Source organism: Myotis davidii, unplaced genomic scaffold (assembly GCF_000327345.1).
Source record: "Myotis davidii unplaced genomic scaffold, ASM32734v1 scaffold482, whole genome shotgun sequence".
Lineage (NCBI taxonomy): Eukaryota > Metazoa > Chordata > Mammalia > Chiroptera > Vespertilionidae > Myotis > Myotis davidii.
Genome location: NW_006293550.1, coordinates 983816 through 991855, shown reverse-complemented (window position 1 = coordinate 991855; position 8040 = coordinate 983816). Strand labels below are relative to the sequence as shown.

The 8040-nt window shown below is 42.1% G+C and overlaps 1 long non-coding RNA gene across 4 annotated transcripts in view; it reads right to left on the bottom strand.

Moving 5' to 3' along the window:
• The window catches only part of LOC107183682, a 25349-nt gene extending 19066 nt beyond the window's left edge, over positions 1-6283 (bottom strand). For 2 of the 4 annotated variants that reach the window (XR_001514473.1, XR_001514472.1), the window contains exon 1: positions 6166-6283. This is a non-coding gene — a long non-coding RNA (uncharacterized LOC107183682). Of the gene's footprint in view, positions 1-830; positions 835-5633; positions 5640-6165 lie in introns of all 4 variants that reach the window. The other 2 variants (XR_001514474.1, XR_001514475.1) reach the window with 2 other exon arrangements.
• Between the last annotated feature and the right edge of the window lie 1757 nt (positions 6284-8040).

Here is an 8040-nt window from a genome sequence, read left to right as displayed (position 1 = left end):
GGGATGTCTGACTGCCAGCTTAGGCCCGGTTCCCAGGGAGCAGGCCTAAGCCAGCAGGTGGACATTCCCCGACGGGTCCCAGACTACAAGAGGGCACAGGCCAGGCTGACGGACGTCCCCGAGTGCAGAAAATTTTGTGCACCGGGCCTCTAGTCCTATCTAATAAAAGAGAAACATGGTAATTGGCATACGACCGCTACCCTTCCCATTGGCTAATCAGGGGCGATATGCAAATTAACTGCCAGCCAAGATGGCGGCCGGCAGCCAGGCAGCTTGAAACTGAACATGAGGCTTGCTTGCTTCAGTGACTGAGGAAACCAACGTTCCCCACCTGCATTGCAGGCCTCTGAGCCTGCAGTTTGAAATATTTTCACTAATATAGAAGCTATAAAAAAAAAAAAAAAACCCAGAAGCCCGCTTTCAGCAAGCTGGGATCTCAGAGCTGGAGTCAGAGCTGGAGTTGATAGTATTATATATGTTCCCTTTTTCCCCTATTGACCATTTCTAGTTGGCCCCTATCCCTGCCTTCACCACCCTATTGTCTGTGTCCATGGGTTATGCATATATGCATATAAGTTCTTTAGTTGATATCTTCCCACCCAACCCTGCCTTCCCTCTGATATTCCACAGTCTGTTCCATGCTTCTATGTCTCTGGATCTATTTTGTTCATCAGTTTATTTTGTTCATAAGATTTCACATGTGAGTGAGATCATGTTACCAGATCACTCAAATGACTAAGAATATTAACAGCAAGAAAATAAAAAGTAAAACCTACTGTAAGAAATCAGGTCTGCAACACTATTTCTTCAATGATGTCTTCATATTCTACTTTTCTGTATCTAACAGGTGTAAAAGTGAAACCAGGGCCCTGACTCCTATACCTCTTTTCCTTCACCGCTACCCATAATACAGTAGACAACTACAGGAAAACAAAAGGCACTAAAAATTTTTATGTTAAATCATAGCATACCTAAAAACAAAATATTTTCCCAATTCTAATGAATAAATAGAAAGTTAAGGAAAATTCTCAATTTTGCTAGGGATCAGAGCCTGAGAGTAGCCTAATGTAAAATAATATGTATGTTAATTCTATGTGCAATATAATAAGAAGCATAGTCTGCCAAGTGCAGTCTTAGACTTTTAACTAAGGCAATTGCTATAAGATGATTTCATTTTTTAACATTAATTTTTCAGGAAATGGATCTATATTACAGAAAGCCACAAAAAATGATAAATCAATGTATTAAATAAAATTAAATGGGTAGTTGAATTTGTAATTATTTTACATTTTCTAAGTTGTTCAGAGCTAGTAATTTTATAGCAGTATAAAGATATGAATATACTTAAATTAACAATACTTGTTAGAATAAAATTCTCTTAACACATTGTATGTGGGAAACGTGTTTACACGTTTTACGTATTTATACGTTCTAGTTTAGTAGAGCATGGGACACGTATTAATACGTTTTTTATAGACTAGTGGTAGAATGCGGATAACGTATAAATATGTAAACTAAAGTTATTGTAATTTTACTGAACGTTGCCATTTGAGCAAAAAATTAGCAAAAATGGCCCGCACCACCTGTTAGCGCATGATAAAAACTACCAGCAAACAATGTGTTAAAAGTAATTTGCTTATAGAGAAACTAGAGGCCCAGTGCATGAAATTCGTGCACTTGGGGTGGGGGTAGGGGGTTCCCTCAGCCTGACCTGAGCCCTCTTGCAGTCCAGGTGCCCTCAGGGGAAATCCGACTGACAGCTGAGGCCCGCTCCCCACCTAAGCTGGCAGTCAGACATCCTTAGCGCTGCTGCAGAGGTAGGGGAGGCTCCCGCCATGGCAGCTGCACTCACCAGCAATGAGCCCAGCTTCTAGATGAGTGGCACTCCCCTTGTGGGAGCACACTGACCACCAGGGGGAAGTTCCTGTGTTGAGCGTCTGCCCCTGGTGGTCAGTGCACAGTATAGTGACCCATCAAGTTGTTCCGCTGTAACAGTCACTTAGGCTTTTATTATATAGGCTAGAGGCCTGGTGCATGAATTCGTGCACCAGTGTGGTCTCTTGGCCTGGCCTGTGGGATCAGGCCGAAACTGGCACTCCGACATCTCCCAAGGGGTCCTGGATTGCAAGAGGGCACAGGCCTGGCCAAGGGACCCTACCAGTGCATGTTTGGGGCCAGGGAGGGACACAGGAGGTTGGCCAGCCAGGGAGGGACCATGGGAGGGCTCCAGGGCATGTTCAGCCTATCTCATTCACTCCAGATCGGCCGGACCCCAGCAGCAAGCTAACCTACCAGTCAGAGGCTCTGCCTCCTGGTGGTCAGTGCACATCATAGCGACTGGTCAACTGGTTGACTGTTTGCCCCCTGCTGGTAGGTGTACGTCATAGAGAGCACTTGGGCGGCCTTAGCCTATCATTAGCATATTACGCTTTAATTGGTTGAACAGTCCACAGGTCGGCTGGACACTTAGCATATTAGGTTTTTATTATATAGGATATAGATATAGATAGATGATAGATAGATAGATAGATAGATAGATAGATAGATAGATAGATATAGATAGATGATATAGATATAGATATAGATATAGATATAGATATAGATATAGATACAGATATATAGATACAGATAGATATAGATAGATAGATATAGATATTCTAATTCATTTCAGAGAGGAAGGAAGAGGCAAAGAGAGAAATAGAAACATCAATGATGAGAGAGAATCATTGATCGGCTGCCTCCTGCACACCCTATACTGGGGATCAAGCCCATAATCTAGACATGTACCCTGAACAGGAATCAAACCATGACCTCCTGGTTCATAGGTCAATGCTCAACCACTGAGCCATGCTGGCTGGGCTAGAGATAGCATTCTTTACTTTAAAAATGCATGTAGATTTTTATAGTTGAATTTAGATGAATAATAAATACAACTCTTTGTCTATATCGGGAAAGTTTTCTCTTTAGAGTAAAATTTTCTTGTCATCTTTATATTGTATATCATTTTTCTCTAACATTTCAGAAATAGTGCCTTTGCTGTGTCAAATGTGGTATAACCAGGTTTTTAGTAGTTAGATACATTTAAACTTGGTCTTAATGAATGAATACGTTTTCTGGGCAAAGAAGGTAATAGAAAAAAGGAGTATTCCCTGGAGAAGAAATAACCCAAGCAAAGTCCCAAATTATGAAAGTGATGAATTGGGATGAGAAGGACACATGGAAGAGTCTATGAGGGCTCACGCAGTGGTCCATGTGAAGGATGTTCAGTTGAGAACAGTGATAGTTGGGTAGATTAGAGAAATTCAAGAAAATTCTGGTCAAAGCATCTATCTACATGACTTAGGGATGAACTACATTTGGGTGAAAAAATGAAGAGTTGTTGAGCATGACATCAAGTTTATAGCACAGGAAGTTCTTTGGCTGGTGGTGCCTTAACTGAAATGAAAGAAGACAAGAGAAGTAGATTTGGACTTATTTGGGTTATGGTTCTTGAAGGAATACACATGTGTTTGCTTTGTTGAGCTGAAGATTTAGATTTAAGGGTTCCTAGCATGTTGGTGGCTATGGTAGGCAGGCTTCTAAGTTGCCCCCTAGTGATTCCTGTCTACTAGAATTCTGATCCTTCTGTATGTAATTCCTTCTGTTTGCGAGTGAGCTGGACCTAGTAATTTGTCCCCAATCAATAAGATATAGTGAAGGCAATAGTATATTACTTCCATAATTAGGTTAGAAAAATTACAACTTCTACTTAGCTAACAGATTCCCTCTCTTTCTGGCTTTGATGAAGCAAGCTCCATGTTGGAAAAGCCCACATGGCACAAACTGAGAACACCCTCCAGCTAGTGGGGAGTGAAGAGCTGAGGCCTTCTGTCCAACAACACTTACAGCACTGAATCCTGCCAGCAACCATGCAGATGAGCTTCAAAGGGGATCCTTCCCTAGTAAAGCACTGGCCCTGTGAGACTCCAACTCTGGCTAGCACCTTGGTTACATTCTTACAAGAAACCATTGGTGCAGAAGACCCAGCTGAACTGTGTCAGATTTCTGACCCACAAAAATGTGAGATAGTAAATGCATGCTATTTTAAGCCAGTAACTTGTGGTGTAATTTGTTTCACAGCAATAGATAGCTAATACAGCACATAGTAGTTAAAATCATGGGAGCAAATTAGATTTTAAATAAATAAATAAATAAATCTAATAAAAAACAAACATGCAAATTGACCATACCTTAGCTACACCTTAAGCCACGCCCACCAGCCAATCAGAGAAACTATATGCAAATTAACCCAACCAAGATGGTGGCCGGCAGCCACAAGCTGGAGCAAGCAGGAGGCTTGGTTGCTCCAGTGATGGAGGAAGCCAAACCTCCTGCCTGCCGTGGCTGGCTCTGAGCTCCACTCAAGACAACAAAGTTTCAATTAGAGAAGATAAATAAACTCCGGATACCTGCTTTCAGCCGGCCGTGGCCACAGAGCTGGAGTGAGCAGGAGGCTTGGTTGCTCCAGTGATGGAGGAAGCCAAGCTTCTTGCCCATCCTGGCTGGCTCTGAGCTCCACTGAAGGCAACAAAGTTTCATTATAGAAGGTAAATAAATCCCAGAATAAAAATAAAGAAAAAGAGGAGAGGCTTGGAGCTACCGTCACCGGGGGGCTTGGCCAGCCTGAAAACGGCCCTCAGCCCCTCACCCAGACTGGCCAGGCACCCCAGTGGGGACTTCCTACCCTAAATGGGGAGTGGCCACCCTGAAAACAGCCATCAACCCTCACCCAGGCTGGCCAAACCTCCATGGGGTGAGGGTCCCCACTGTGGGGAGCTTGACCAGCCTGCAAACAGACATCAGCCCCTCACCCAGGCTGGCCAGGCACCCCAGCAGGGACCCCCCACCCTGAAGGGGGTGTGACCAGCTGCAAACAGCCATCAGCCCCTCACCCAGGCTGGCCAGGCACCCCAGTGGGGACCCCCGGCTCTGCTCAGCCACAAGCCAGGCTGATGGCTGCCAATACAGTGGTGGTGTTGGGAGCCTATCCCGCCTCCTCAGAAGCACTAGGATGTCAGACTGCAGCTTAGGCCTGCTCCCCGCTGGCAAGTGGACATCCCCTGAGAGCTCCTGGGCTGCCAGAGGGATGTCTGATAGCCAGCTTAGGCCCAATCCCCCAGGGAGTGGGCCTAAGCCAGCAGGTGGCCATCCCCTGAGCGTCCCAGACTGCGAGAGTGTACAGACCAGGCTAAGGGACCCCACCCCCCAGTGCACAAATTTTTGTGCACTGGGCCTCTAGTAAATAAATAAAGAGTAACCATAGGACAAAGCTTTGATGGAAATCAAGAATGTCTTTGGGTTTCTATCCTCTCTTTCATTACCATTTCTGGGTCTCAGATTCTCAGTTCTTTTATCTGTCACTGACCTCCTTGTCAAAAAGGGAACTCAATCTGCCAAATTTACTACTGATAAAGTATAATTTGGTCATAATGTAGGGGAATATTTGCATTTGAAGAGAGAAGACAAGGAGAAAGCATTTAATGTTGATATATCAAACACTGATATTTATAGGTAAGGATTTTACCTTGTCTCACACAGCCTCTAAGTCATTCCACATGGCTGACTGCCTTTTATTTCTGAATTAACATAGGAACTTTTGTCTGCCATGAAATAGTAATTATAATTTTTGTTTGATTCCAGGTTTAATATTGTGGTTTAAGATTCTCAAGGGTGGGTTGGGTCAGGTGACCTGGGGGGCGATGGAGCAGATTTAGGCCGCTCTCCTCTTGGGGGTCGCCGCCGCCATGGCTAGTCAGTCACAGGGCATCCAGCAGCTGCTGCAGGCGGAGAAGCGGGCTGTGGAGAAGGTGTCCGAGGCTGAAGCAGGCCAAAGAAGAGGCTCAGGCTGAAATTGAACAGTACCGCCTGCAGAGGGAGAAGGAATTCAAGGCCAAGGAAGCTGCGGCTCTGGGATCCCACGGCCTTTGCTTTTGAGAGAACAGCAAATCTAGTTTCTTTCTATAAACACAGAGTAGAGTTTATCCAAAGGTTTCATCTTTTTACGTCATATTTCTTAGAAAGTTAATGAGTATACTTTGTCTGTTTTTCTATGCCTTTTAATTAAAGCAACATATACATATATATAACAATACTGACTTTTTCTTTCTTAGACATGGTAAGAAACACTTTTTTTTTAAGAAAGAAAGGGATTAAATTAATTTTTTCCCTTAAGCTTTCTTGAAGGTCAGGGGCTTTATCTATGAAAAAGTAGTAAATAGTTGTTTGTAACCTGTGTAAAGCAGCAGCCAGCCTTAAAATATGAGTAGTCCTTTCTGGTGAAGGGTTAGAATAATGAATAGTGGTATAATTGTTTGGGCTGCTTTTAGTATTAATCGAAATTACTAGATGATAGAATTCAAGAGCTTGTTACATGTTGTTACTTGGTGTACTGATAATCATTTAAAAGTAAAGACTTTGTCGTGCAAAAAAAAAAAAAGATTCTCAAGGGTGAGTTAAGTTTAAATTTATATCAAAACAAGACCATGAGTACAATACTTGCGTGAAATACCATTGACTTACCAGATTGATTTGGAAGCTCCATGCTGACATTGCCCAAGGGTTCACAGTAATATCAGGTCACTTCTGCATGCTATCCCAAAGCACAAAGGTATAAACAAATCAGCAGAGAACGTTATTTTCTTTATTTTAATTTTATTTGGCTACCAGAATGTTTCAATATAATTCTTAGTTAAAATATCAAATGGTGTATTTTTATACTAGTATCATATTATATATTTAGGGGCAGACTTTCCTGGAAATTTTGATTTCTCTGAAAGTAAATCAAAACATATTCCAAAATTATTACAATATTATTACTTTTTTTAGGGAACTCTAAGCCCAGAAGGGGTTTGAATTGATAGCAAATAAAACTATGGTTTCTCCACTAATGCTAGCCTCTAGCAATGACACACATCAAGAGATTATGGATGCATGTGATACATATTTTATTAGCTACTAAATGACTCTGCAGTAAAAGGAAATTAAAAGAAAAGTCGAAATCATCTAAATGCATAAAACTTCATGGATTACAAATATCTCTACAAAGATATTGTTAAGAATTTGCCACATTCTTTTTGTTTTGTTTTGTTTGTTAATCCTCACCCAAGAATATTTCCCCATTCATTTCAGAGAGAGTGGAAAGGAGGGCAAGAGACAGAGAGACAGAGAGAAACATTGATGTGAGAGAGACACATCAATTGGTTACCTCCTGCACATACCCTGACCAGGGCCGGGGGGTGAGGGGGGACCGACCCTGCAACCCAGGTGTGTGCCCTTGCCCGGAATCAAACTGGGACCCTTCAATCTGTGGGCCGACACTCTATCCACTGAGCCAACCCAGTTAGGCCAAGAATTTGCCACATTCTTATAAATAAAAACACAACTTTCGAGTACAAACTATTTAGAATAGTTTATAAAAGTATCATTCATAAAACCCATGTTTTTCCACCAAAAGAGGATGAAAGTCTCATGAGATCACATCATTTATACATCTTGGGACATGCCTGTCAATGAAGCAAAATCCTAAGAGCCCTTCAGAATTATCTCTTGATTTTCAAAATTTTGATTCCTAATTGCTGAACACAGAGGTTGTGATTCATAGTCTGGGATGGAATCTAGACATGTGTGCTCTAGAACACGTTTTATATGATTCTATGCACAAACCAGGGTTAAAGGACCACAGGTTATTAGGATTTATGAATGTAAATTATTCTACTTCAGCAACTGAGGTGTCAGTCCTAGGAAAGAGCAAGCATTGCAGGAGCTATGAGAGGAATGCACATATGAAGATATTCAAACAACATCTCTGTCAACCAATTCCATGACTCTTGAATCTTCCCAACAAATTATGGGCCAATAAAAAGAGTCAGAATGTGAAAAAAGACTAAAGATACCATGAGGAAAATATCTTTGGGGAAAGTCGTTTTCAATCATCTAATGGAAAGATGCCTTTCTCCTCACATCAAACCTTCCAAAGGGCAACATGTTTCGAAGTGAATAACT